Below are 13,682 nucleotides of genomic sequence, written 5' to 3'. Positions count from 1 at the left end.
CTTTCCAAAATTGAACCAGGAAGAAATAGAAGATCTAAAGAGACCCATCACAAGCATGGAAATCGAAACTGTAATCAGAAATGTTCCATCAAACAAACGCCCAGGACCACACGGCTTCACAGCTGAATTCTACCAAAAATTTACAGAAGAGCTAGCACCTATCTTACTCAAAGTCTTCCAGAGAATTGCAGAAGAAGGTAAACTTCCAAACTCATTCTATAAGGCCACCATCACCCTAATTCCAAAACCAGACAAAGATGCCACAAAAAAAGAAAACTACAGGCCAATATCAAGGATGAAGATAGATGAAAAAATCCTTAACAAAATTCTAGCAAACAGAATCAAACAACATATTAAAAAGGTCATATATCATGACCAAGTGGGCTTTATCCCAGGAATGCAAGGATTCTTTAATATCCACAAATCAATCAATGTAATACACCAAATTAACAAATTGAAACATAAAAACCATATGATTATCTCAATAGATGCAGAAAAAGCCTTTGACAAAATTCAACATCCATTCATGATAAAAACTCTCCAGAAAGCAGACATAGAAGGAACATACCTCAACATAATAAAAGCTATATGACAAAACCACAGCAAACATTATACTCAATGGTGAAAAATTGAAAGTATTTCCTTCAAAGCCAGGAATAAGACAAGGGTGCCCACTCTCACCACTACTATTCAACATAGTTTTAGAAGTGTTGACCACAGCAATCATAGCAGAAAAAGAAATAAAAGGAATCCAGATGAAAAAGAAGAAATAAAACTCTCACTGTTTGCAGACAACATGATCCTCTACATAGAAAACCCTAAGACTCTACCAGAAAATTACTAGAGCTAATCAATGAATACAGTAATGTTGCAGGATATAAAATTAACACACAGAAATCCCTTGCATTCCTATACACTAACAATGAGAAAACAGAAAGAGAAATTAAGGAAACAATACCATTCACCATTGCAACAAAAATAGTAAAATACTGAGGAGTATATCTACCTAAAGAAACAAAAGACCTATACATATAAAACTATAAAACATTGATGAAAGAAATCAAATAGGACACAAATAGATGGAGAAATATACCGTGTTCATGGGTTGGAAGAATCAATATTGTGAAAATGACTATACTACCCAAAGCAATCTATAGATTCAATGCAATCCCTATCAAGCTACCAACAGTATTTTTCACAGAACTTGAACAAATAATTTCACAATTTGAACTTGAACAAATAATTTCACAATTTGTATGGAAATACAAAAAACCTTGAATAGCCAAAGTAATCTTGAGAAAGAAGAATGGAACTGGAGGAATCAACCTGCCTGACTTCAGAATCTACTACAAAGCTACAGTCATTGAGACAGTTTGGTACTGGCACAAAGACAGAAATATAGATCAATGGAACGGAATAGAAAGCCCAGAGATAAATCCACGAACCTATGGACACCTTATCTTCGACAAAGGAGGCAAGAATATACAATGGAAAAAAGACAACCTCTTTAACAAGTGGTCCTGGGAAAACTGGACAACCACTTGTAAAAGAATGAAACTAGAACACTTTCAAACACCATACACAAAAATAAACCCAAAATAGATTAAAGATTTAAATGTAAGACCAGAAACTATAAAACTCCTAGAGGAGAACATAGGCAAAACACTCTCCGACATAAATCACAGCAGGATCCTCTATGACCCACCTCCCAGAATATTGGAAATAAAAGCAAAAATAAACAAATGGGACCTAATGAAACTTAAAAGCTTTTGCACTACAAAGGAAACTATAAGCAAGGTGAAAAGACAGCCTTCAGAATGGGAGAAAATAATAGGAAATGAAGAAACAGACAAAGGATTAACCTCAAAAATATACAAGCAACTCCTGCAACTCAATTCCAGAAAAATAAATGACCCAATCAAAAAATGGGCCAAAGAACTAAACAGACATTTCTCCAAAGAAGACATACAGATGGCTAACAAACACATGAAAAGATGCTCAACATCACTCATTATCAGACAAATTCAAATCCAAACCACAATGAGGTACCATTACACACCAGTCAGGATGGCTGCTATCCAAAAATCTACAAGCAATAAATGCTGGAGAGGGTGTGGAGAAAAGGGAACCCTCTTACACTGTTGGTGGGAATGCAAACTAGTACAGCCACTATGGAGAACAGTGTGGAGTTTCCTTAAAAAACTGGAAATAGAACTGCCATATGACCCAGTAAATCCCACTCCTGGGCATACACGCTGAAGAAACCAGAAATGAAAGAGACACGTGCGCCCCAATGTTCATTGCAGCACTGTTTATAATTGCCAGGACATGGAAGCAATCTAGATGCCCATCAGCAGATGAATGGATAAGAAAGCTGTGGTACATATATGCAATGGAATATCACTCAGCCATTAAAAAGAATGCATTTGAATCAGTTCTAATGAGGTGGATAAAACTGGACCCTTTATGCAGAGTGAAGTAAGCCAGAAAGTAAACCACCAATACAGTATACTAATGCATATATATGGGATTTAAAAAGATGGTAACAATAACCCTATATGCAGGACAGAAAAAGAGACAAAAATGTATAGAACAGACTTTTGGACTCTGTGGAAGAAGGCAAGGGTGGGATGATCTGAGAGAATAGCATTGAAACATGTATATTATCAAGTGTGAAACAGATTTCCAGCCCAGGTTGGATGCATGAGACAAGCGCTCAGGGCTGGTGCACTGGGAAGATCCAGAGGGATGGGATGGGGAGGGAGGTGGGAGGGGGGATCAGGATGGGGAACACATGCAAATCCATGGCTGATTCATGTCAATGTATGGCAAAAACCATTACAATATTGTACAGAAATTAGCCTCCAACTAATATAAATAAATGAAAAAAAGAAAGAAAATAGAAAACCAAAAGAGAAAATTTAAACAAACAAGAAACATTGGTTATTGAAAAAGCAATAAAATCAATGCCCCCTAGCAAAGCTAACTTGGAAAAAAAATACAAATCATTAATATCAGAAATGAAAGGAAGGACTTTACTATAGATCCTTTGGATATTAAAAAGGATAATCAAGAAATACTATGAACAACACTATTCCACAAATTAGATAACTGAAATGGACCAGTTTCTTGAAAGACACAATCTGTCAGTCTCACCCAAGTATAAAGAGATAATCTGAATAGGCAAATAGCTATCAAAGAAATCTAATCAATAGTTAATAAGCTTCCAAAATGAAAACACCAAGTCCAGATGGATTCACCAGTGAATTATGCCAAATATTTAGGAAGAAATTGTACCAATTCTCTATAAGCTTTCTCAGAAGAAACAAATAGAATCTTAACTCATACTATGAGGCCAGATTACCCTACCAAACCTGGCAAAGAAATTATAAGAAAAGAAAACTATATCTTTTCATCACAAGTACAGAAAACCAATCAATATCTTTCATAAACAGAGATGCAAAAATTCTCAACAAAATTTTATCTAATCCAAACAAAATATAAAAATATGAATGCATCACGACCAAGTGGGATTTATGACAGGTAAGCAAGACTAGTTCAACATCTGAAAATCAATTAACTGCATTAACAGACTGAAAAGTAAATAAATAAATAAATAAATAAATAAATAAATAATCATACCAATAGACACAGAAAAATATATAGTAAAATTCAACACTGATCCATGATAAAAACTCTCAATAAACTAAGGATAAAAACAAAATGCTGGAAAATCTAGCTAAAGCAATCAGTGGGAAAAGAAAGAAATAAAATATATACAGATTGGGAAAAAAGAACTAAAAATGTCTTTGTTCACAGCTGAAACTGTGTCCTTGTCCTTGTAGAAAATCCAAAAGTAAGAACAAGAAACCTCTTGAAAGCAATATGAAATTATACAAAGTTTGAAGGATACAAGGTTAATACATAAAAGTCAATTGCTTTCTTATTTTCAAATGGGAAATTTCAAATGGAGTTGAAATTAAAAACACAATATCATTTACATTAGTGTCCTTTAATTTATATACTTAGGTATAAGTCCAATAAAATATGTAAAAGACCCTTAGGAGGAATACTACACAATTCTGATGAACAAATAAAAGTACCAAGTCAATAAATGGATACATATTTATGGACAGGAAGACTCAATATTGTCAAGACGTAAATTCTTTCTGGGCTTCCAGGATGGAGCTAGTGGTAAACAACATGCCTGCCAATGCAGGAGATGTAAGAGATGTGGGTTTGATATCTGAGTCAGGAAGGTCCCCTGGAGGAGGACAGAGCAACCCACTTCTGTATTCCTGCCTGGAAAATCAGGCAAGAGGACCCTAGACAGAGGACCCTGGTGGGCTACAGTCCATAGGATTGCACAGTCAGACACAGCTGAAGTGACTTAGCATGCACAAATTTTTCCTAACTTGATTTATAGTTTCATCATATCCTTATCAAAATCCTAACAAGTTACTTCATAGCTAATTTTGCTATGAACCTGAGATTTCTCTAAAAAAATAAAATCTCTTAGAAATTTAAAGAAGATTAGTGTCAAGGTTATGTTTCAAAGGTGGAGATTATTTACAGAAGTGAAATATGTGGAAAAAACTAATACTGCATTCCTATGACACCTAGGAATTATCAATTCAATTTAAATAAACATTTGTTAAAATTCTAATATGAGCAGTGGTAATATGGTAAAAACAAATTATTGGTTTGCAATAAGAACTAAATATATTCCATAGCTCTTAAATTTAACTTGTGAGTTATCTTTCAGCTATTATTTATTTTGATGAACATGAAATTAAAAAAAAATTAATTATAAGATAACTGCTTTACACTGTTGTGTTGGTTTCTTCTATGCAAAAATGTGAACAAGTTATGAGTATATGAATATTTCTACCCTCTTGAGTCTCCCTCCCACCCCTTCACCCCCCCTCTAGGTCATCACAGAGCAGCAAGATGAACTTCCTGTGTTATATAGCAGCTTCCAACAAGCTATGTATTTAACACATGGCATTGAGCATACATCAGTATTTTCTCTTAGTTGTCCCACCCTCTCCTTCCCCTACTGTGTCAAGTTCATTCTCTCTGTCTTCATCTCTCTTCATGTCCTGGAAATAGCTTCATTGGTATCATTTTCTAGATTTCTTATATATGTGTTAATATATGATATTTGTTTATCTCTTTTTGACTTATATCACTCTGTATGACAGACTCTAGATTCATCCATCCACAATTGACTCAATTTTGCCCCTGTTTATGGCTGAGTAATATTCCATTGTATTTATAGTACCACATGTTCTTTATCCATTTATCTGTTGATAGATAACTAGGTAGCTTCCATGTCCTGGCTATTGTAAATAGTACCACAACAAAGATTGCTGTCCATGTGTCTTTTAGAATTATGGTTTTATCAGGGTATATACCCATGAGAAAAAGAAATGCAAAAAGGAAAAATGTCTGATGAGCCCTTAAAAATACCTGAGAAAAGAAAAGAAACTAAAGGCAAAGGAGAAAAGGAAAGATATACCCATTTGAATGCAGACTTCCAAAGAATAGCAAGGAGAGATTAAAAAAAAAAAAAAGCCTTCCTCAGTGATCAACACAAAGAAGTAGAGGAAAACAATAGCATGGGAAAGACTAGAAATCTCTTCAAGAAAATTAGAGATACAAAGGGAACACTTCATGCAAAGATGGGCTCAATAAAGGACAGAAACGGTATGGACCTAACAGAAGCAGAAGATGTTAAGAAGAGGTGGCAAGAATACACAGAAGAACTGCAAAAAAGATCTTCATGGCCCATATAATCACAATGGTGTGATCAATCACCTAGAGACAGACATCCTGGAATATGAAGTCAAGCGGGCCTTAAAAGCATCACTATGAATAAAGCTAGTGGAGGTGGTGGAATTCAAGTAAAAGTGCTGCACTCAATATGCCAGGAAATTTGGAAAACTCAGCAGTGGCCACAGTACTGGAAAAGGTCAGTTTTCATTCCAACCCCAAAGAAAGGCAAAGCCAAGGAATTCTCAAACTACTGCACAACAGCACTCATCTCACACACTAGTAAAGTAATGCTTAAGAATTCTCCAAGCCAGTCTTCTACAGTACATGAACCGTGAACTTCCAGATGTTCAAGCTGGTTTTAGAAAGGGCAGAGGAACCAGGGATCAAATTGCCAACATCTCCTGCATCATCAGAAAAGCAACAGAGTTCCAGAAAAATATCTACTTTTTCTTTATCGACTATCCCAAAGCTTTTGATTGTGTGGATCACAACAAACTGTGGAAAATTCTTAAAAATATGGAAATACCAGACCACCTGACCTGCCTCCAGAGAAATCTGTGTGCGGGTCAAGAAGAAACAGTTAGAACTGGACATGGAACAACAGACAGGTTCCAAATAGGAAAAGGAGTACATCAAAGCTGTATATTGTTACCCTGATTGTTTAACTTATAGGCAGAGTATAAGATGCGATGCAAAATGCCAGGCTGGATGAAATACAAGCTGGAATCAAGATTGCTGGGAGAACTATCAATAACCTCAGATACGCAGATGATACCACCCTTATGTCAGAAAGTGAGGAAGAACCAAAGAGCCTCTTGATAAAAGTGAAAGAGGAGAGTGAAAAAGTTGGCTTGAAACTCAACATTCAGACAATGAAGATCATGGCATCTAGTCCCATTACTTCATGACAAATAGATGGGGAAACAGTGGCTGGCTTTATTTTGGGGGGCTCCAAAATCACTGCAGATGGTGACTGCAGCCATGAAATTGAAAGCTGCTTACTCCTTGGATGGAAAATTATCACCAACCTAGACAGCATATTAAAAAGCAGAGACATTACTTTGTCAAAAAAGGTTCATCTAGTCAAAGCTATGATTTTACCAGTAGTCATGAATGGATGTGAGATTTGGACTATAAAGAAAGCTGAGCGCTGAAGACTTGTTGTTTTTGAACTGTGGTGTTGGAGAAGACTCTTGAGAGTCCCTTGGTTTGCAAGGAGATCCAACCAGTCCATCCTAAAGTAAATCAGTACTGAATATTCATTGGAAGGACTGATGCTGAAGCTGAAACTCCAATATGTTGGCCACCTGATGCGAAGAACTGACTCATTGGAAAAGACACTGATTTTGGGAAAAATTGAAGGCGGGAAGAGAAGGCGATGACAGAGGATGAGATGGCTGCATGACATCACCAATTCGATTGATATGAGTTTAATTAAGCTCTGGGAGTTGGTGATCGACAGGGAAACATAATGTGCTGTAGTCCATGGGGTCACAAAGAGTCGGACACAACTGAGCAACTGAACTGAACTTATACCCAGTAGTGGGATGCTGAGTCATAGGGTAGTTTTATCCCTAGTTTTTATGGAATCTCCATGCTATTTTCCATTGTGACTGTATCAATTTAAATTCCCATCAACAGGGTTTCCCTGGTGGCTCAGAGTGTAAAGCATCTGCCTGTGATGCAGGAGACCCAGGTTCGATCCCTGGGTGGGGAAGATCCCCTGGAGAAGTAAATGGCAACCTACTCCAGTATTCTTGCCTGGAGAATCCCATGGACAGAGGAGCCTGGTGAGCTACAGTCCACAGGGTCGCAAAGAGTCGGACACAACTGAGCGACTACACACTTACTTAAATAAATTCCCACCAACAGTTCAAGAGGGTTCACTTTTCTCTCCACATCCTCTCCAGAATTTATTGTTTGCAGATTTTTAAATGATGACCATTTTGATCAGTGTGAAGTGATACCTCATTGTAGTTTGATTTGTATTTCTCTAATAATGAGTGATATTGAGCATCTTTGTAAAATAATGAAATTAGAGCACTTCCTAACACCATACACAAAAATAAACTCAAAATGAACATTTTTTTTTATTGGATAAGAATAATGAATCTCTCTTTACATTGTAGTTTGGCTTGTTAAGTGAAATTATATTTTGAGATTATCTAACATAGTTAAACTAAATATAAATTGTGCAGGTAATTTGATAATCAAATGAAATACTTTAATGAGAAGAATCTCATGGGTGACATGCTTTATTATTATTATTATTAATCTGTTTGACTTAAAGTTATTTGAAATTGAAATGAATAGATATTTATTGCCACATAAGTCCTAGCATGTTGTCTGGAATAAAGGGCAAAGCACACATGTTTGTTGAATGTTGAGTAATAGTAAGAAAATTTATGTACCTTTCATATTTTATTATTTTTTTCACGTGTTCTTTAATTTTTCAGTTTCTTATTTCTGCTGTGCTTTGTCACTCAGTTGTGTCTGAATCTCTGTGACTCCATGGACTGTAGTCTGCCAGGCTCCTCTGTCCCTGGGGATTCTCCAGGCAAGAATACTGGAGTAGGTTGCCATGCCCTCCTCCAGGGGATCTTCCCCACTCAGAGATTGAACTCAGGTCTCCTGCATTGCAGGTAGACTCTTTACCATCTGAGCATTCATCAAATATAAAATGATTGGGTACATCCTATAGAATCACCTCCAACTTCATTCAATGATTCACATGGCTCATCACTGTTTTAGAATTGGTGACTATGCTTGATCGATAACAAGTGATGGAAAGCAATTGGCACAATGAGAGTTCATTATGCTTCAAATAATAAACTTATTATATAAATATAATAAAGCTTCAAAATAAAATAAAATAATACAATATTAAAAATATTAAAATCTTTGGTGCTTCAATTATTTTCATATAGTTTACTTGACTTATGAGAGTTTGGACTTTGGCTTTTTATTGGTAACTGTAACTTCAATACCATATTTACTATTTGAGATTCTTCAACATGCAGTGATTCACATATGTGTTAATAACCTAATTATTTCATATTTCATTTGGTAAATTTATTGCATAAAGGAAATCCTACAGTCTGCTCTTGAATAGATGGCAATTATCATAAAGTTAAGAATTACTATAAAGGATATACAATTAATCAGTTCTGTGTTTCACACTACCATGTGCATGCCCTGATGCAATGCTTTCAGCAGTACAGCAGCTGTTCTTTAATGCATTTTTTATGTCTCCAAGTAATTCTTTCATGATGAATTATGGCATATTCAACCAGAATTAATAATGTACCAGAAGCATGTGTGAAAAAGTAAATTAAATCTTTGCTGAAGAATTAAAATTGATTTGAGATTTTTAAATTAAAAATAAATATGTAAACACAAATTATTTTAGATTTGCAGCTGATGAAAATCCCACCTTGTGACTGTCTTCAGTGGCCAAGAATGATGCAATTCTTAACTTTAATGAGAAGTAACTATTCTCCTAAGGTAAAAAACAGGAATCATCCACTTGTAGTCACAGTAAGGATAAGGTAAGATCTTTGAAAGAACTCCTCAAATATTGCTAAATTTTTAATTTTAACTTTGAGATAAACTTATGCCATACACTTCTATTACTGATGGACTGGCTTCTCAATCCCTGTCACCAGTGGAAATTGTCCAGTGATTTTACTTTTCTTTCTCTCACCTAAATGAACTCCGCAAGGAGAACCTTGAGATGAGTCACTTGATGTTGTAGTATGAATTAGGTAAAATCTATTCAATTAGCAAGTGTTCCTGGAATGTTGATGATTAATGCTGATGTTAGTAGTCTGTGTCCAATCAAGATAGAAAATCCACACAGCAACTTGAACAAGAAAAGGTCAATGTGAAGAACTATTAGCTATTACAAGGAATTGGTGTAACACGGCATAGGGTTGTAAGAAATAAAGCAACGCTGAAGAATATAGGTACAGAAAAGATGAAGAATAGCCAACCCCTCTATGGCTAAGATTGAACACTCAAAGGAAAGGGCCACAGGGCTGAGGTACAGAACATGTGGGAGGAGAAGCCATGACTAATTGGGTGGAAGATAATTCACTTTGGTGCATCAGAGTTTTGTAAAAACTTGTTGGGAAACTCCCCTCTAGCACTTGCCACATTTTCACTCACTGAGATGCTGGGGAAAGTTCTTCACTGAGAGGTATCTCACTGGAGACACTCTAGTACAAACCCACTCTAAGTGGATATGTGGTGATGAATACTATAGGCTTTGGTGCACTGTAGGAATAAAGTACTGAAAAGCTGCAGTTGCTGAGTCCTGTCCAACTCTTTGCAACCCCATGGACTGTAGACCTTCAGGCTCCTATGTCCGTGGAATTCTCCAGGCAAAAATACTGGAGCACGTAGCCTGTCCCTTCTCCAGGGGATCTTCCCAACCCTGGGATCAATGCTGCTTCTCTTGCGCTGAAGGCATTCTTTGCCTTTTGAGCCTACAGAACTCAGATGCTGGAGAAAGTGTCCACTCTGCTTGAGCCCTCCAGGACATCCTTCAGTGTTTCTCCAACCCTTTCTACTGAAAAAGCTGAACATTGTACCAGCTGACAAACCAAAAATACTTAAAGGGCACAGATTCATCTTTAAAGAGCAAGCAAGAATTTTGAATGAGTAGATAAAAGCCAATAAACAAATAACTGGCAGAGTGGCATAAATGCAAGAAGGCAATTATCTATGATCCTGAGGCAGTTATGCTTGAAAATATGATATTCATGTCATGAAAGACACATGACATGAACAGCAGTTGTATGTAAAGTTCAGAAGGAAGAGCAGGATCAGAGGAACAGGGGAGGAAATGTTGAATAGAAGGAAATGAATGCAAAGTCCCAATTAGCTGTTATGTATCTATTCAGTTTGATGGCCTCTAAATTGTGATAGATTTTACTTATTAGACAATAGGGACAATAAATGTATTTTAAGTAAAGGGCTAAGGGATTCAAAATGTTCTCTAGATATATTACTTCTATATCGTGAACAAGACAGATAAAGCCATTGCAGTGTCCCTGGGCTTTATCTCTTCCTTGAAATGAATAGTTTTATATCTATCTAAACAGAAGTATGCATAGAAGCAGATCAAGGAGACAATAAACGTGTAAACTGGTGCTTGGAAATATGTTGCTTTTCAAAATAAACCTGTAAATTAGTAGCCTTACTTTGAGAGCCATACTTGAGAGCAGAATCAGCCATAGTTGATACAACGCAGGAGTGATTGTAAAAAAATGAGCTCATATGGAGCTACAGTGAAGAAGAAAACTATCCTCGACTACTCTGTAACCTTGTACATAACATTTTAATTTTAAAAACATATGCTAATTACTCAATTTCAAAAATCACTGGTGCTCAATATTCTTCTCTATTAGTTTTCAGCTAATTGTGGTGATGTTTTATAACCAATATACAGCAAGTAAACTGAACCTAAAATCAAAAGATATGGATTCCAGTCTAGACTGTGCTCTCTATTTTCCATGTAATGTTAGGCAATGAAAATGACCTTTCAAACTGAGGTGTTAAGGTAGCACATACTTGCCATAGGAATAAAATAAAATAATGTAAGTGAAACATTTTTATTCATTGGAAAGCACTCTATAAATACAAGAAATTTATCTTGATTTAAGTCAACTGTGTTCAAGAATGCTAGTATATTTTTTATATTTTTCAAATTAATATGCTTCAATATTATTAAATGATTATTTGTACCCACTTTTGCTTTTGTATAGGCCTACTTATCCAAGTGACTTTACAAACTTATACTTAATTTCCCAAGATTCATAATTATGAATATTTTTGACATATTTTGAATTTAATATGAACTTAGTATCTGTTTTAAAATATTAATTTTTAGGTTAAATTTAAATAGGCTTAAAATTTCCCTGCTGAGAAACTTACTTAATAAATAAAAGTTTAACAAGTAAGTATTATTTTGCAGAAAATTTTTTATATGGGTCATATATCTCAAGTAATAGAAATTTATGACTAATTTTTATTTTCATTAATTATATATATTAATATAGTAATGACAATATATTAATATTAATATATATTGATGTTATATATTATATAGTATTTGCCTTTGATGGAAGAATTATCATTGTTTTGGATTATGCTATACCAAGAGGAAATAAGCCTTAAAAAGCAGCCCCAAATTGGTGTTTGTCCCAGAAGTTGAAAGAGAATTTTGTCAGGACAAAACTAATAGCATGAAGCTTGATACTTGAACCTTATCCACTTTCATACAGTCTGTCTCTCTGCAGAATAAAGAAATATTAAAACTAAACTATAAATATGAGGGCCATGGTGCAAACCAGAGGCTGAAGTATAAAACTAGAAACTTGCTTATATTTATCCAGAATGAACACACAATTCACCATATGTTTGAGTTTATTTGAAGTAGCCATAAGTGTTACATGATGAAGGATGATTCTGAAATAGAATGACCTAGTCAAATATCATGAAAAAGCAAAAGGCAACATTACATAATTGTGAGAAGACAAAATGCAAATACCAGTGTTTAATGTAATTTAAAAACATTTTATTTGATCTCAAGATGGTAATTAGCTTAATAATAAGCTTAGGTCACAGAAACTATTGAACTATTAAATAGATTTAGAAATTTTAAAAGCTATTGATTTATTCAAGTGATGTGTATCTTTTCCTCATTATACACTATAATGATTTTACCTACACAGCAGAACATGAGACTTATTACAAAAACTGCATGTGTTACGAAAGATTGTGCTTTTATTTTTTTGACATTCTTTAAATTTAGTTATCTAACTAAAATGTTAAAATGTTTTTTCTTAAATTGAGGGTTACTGTTGATTATCCCTTCCCACTTTTTTAACTAGATTGAAAACTAAATTTACATGATTTCATTTTCTGGTTATAGTGGAATAGCTTGTATCAGACAAACTCTCTCAAGAGTAAATACAAAACTTGAAATTAAAATGAAAACTGCTGCTTGAAGACATTGGAAATCAACTCAGGAAATCAGGATTTCAAGAGCCCCAAATTCCCAAGAGAAGAAAAACACAAATAAAAGACTCCAACACTGTTTGTTGCCACTTCTCTTCTTAACGTATTTGTAAACTTGGCATCTACACAGGGCTGTTGCTGTCAAAAATGGATATCAGAGCTTTCAGAAGCAGCACAAAATGGTAAAACAAAAATTAGAATTCAGAGCTACCACAGTAGCTTGGAATTAAAAGACCAAAATCTCAAAGCTACGGCAGTAACGAGGAGGTGATCATAAAATTAAATGACTTTTGCCTGTATAGCACTTTCCAAATTTTTGTTCTGCAGAGAGAGAAGCTGGGTAAGCAAGAGCAATCTCTGCAAAAAAGGGAAGAAAAAGGGCTGTTCAGTTCCTGACTAGGAGGAAATGCTCAGGAAAAGTACTCCAGGTGTTCAACAGAGATACAGCTGAATAAAGTATTAGTAGAATGGAAGATAAATCAATAGAAAATATTGGCTCATAACGAAGTTAATATGAATAAAAATGTAAAAAAAGATTCTTATAAAAAAAAAAAAAAAAAACACTCAAAGAATTGTAGACCTGTAACTGGAATCCCAGAAAGAGCAGAGAGAGAAAAGAAGGTGGTAAGTTTTGTTTGAAGGGACACAATTGTGAATCTTCTAAACTTGATTTAAAATAAAAAAGACATAATGCTACAGAGACAGGAATGATAAATATTAAAGAGTCAATCCTAGACAAACTATAGGAAATCACCAAAATTCAGTCAGAAATAGAAAGCTGTTAAAAGCAATCAGAGGAAAATAAAGCTTTGACTTCAAATAAGAAGCAATAATAATGGCGTCCAATTTTTAAACATAAATGGTAAAACAAGAGTACAACA

The sequence above is a fragment of the Dama dama genome, chromosome 3 (genome assembly GCF_033118175.1).
Source record: "Dama dama isolate Ldn47 chromosome 3, ASM3311817v1, whole genome shotgun sequence".
NCBI lineage: Eukaryota > Metazoa > Chordata > Mammalia > Artiodactyla > Cervidae > Dama > Dama dama.
Note: the sequence above shows the minus strand (reverse complement) of the source record.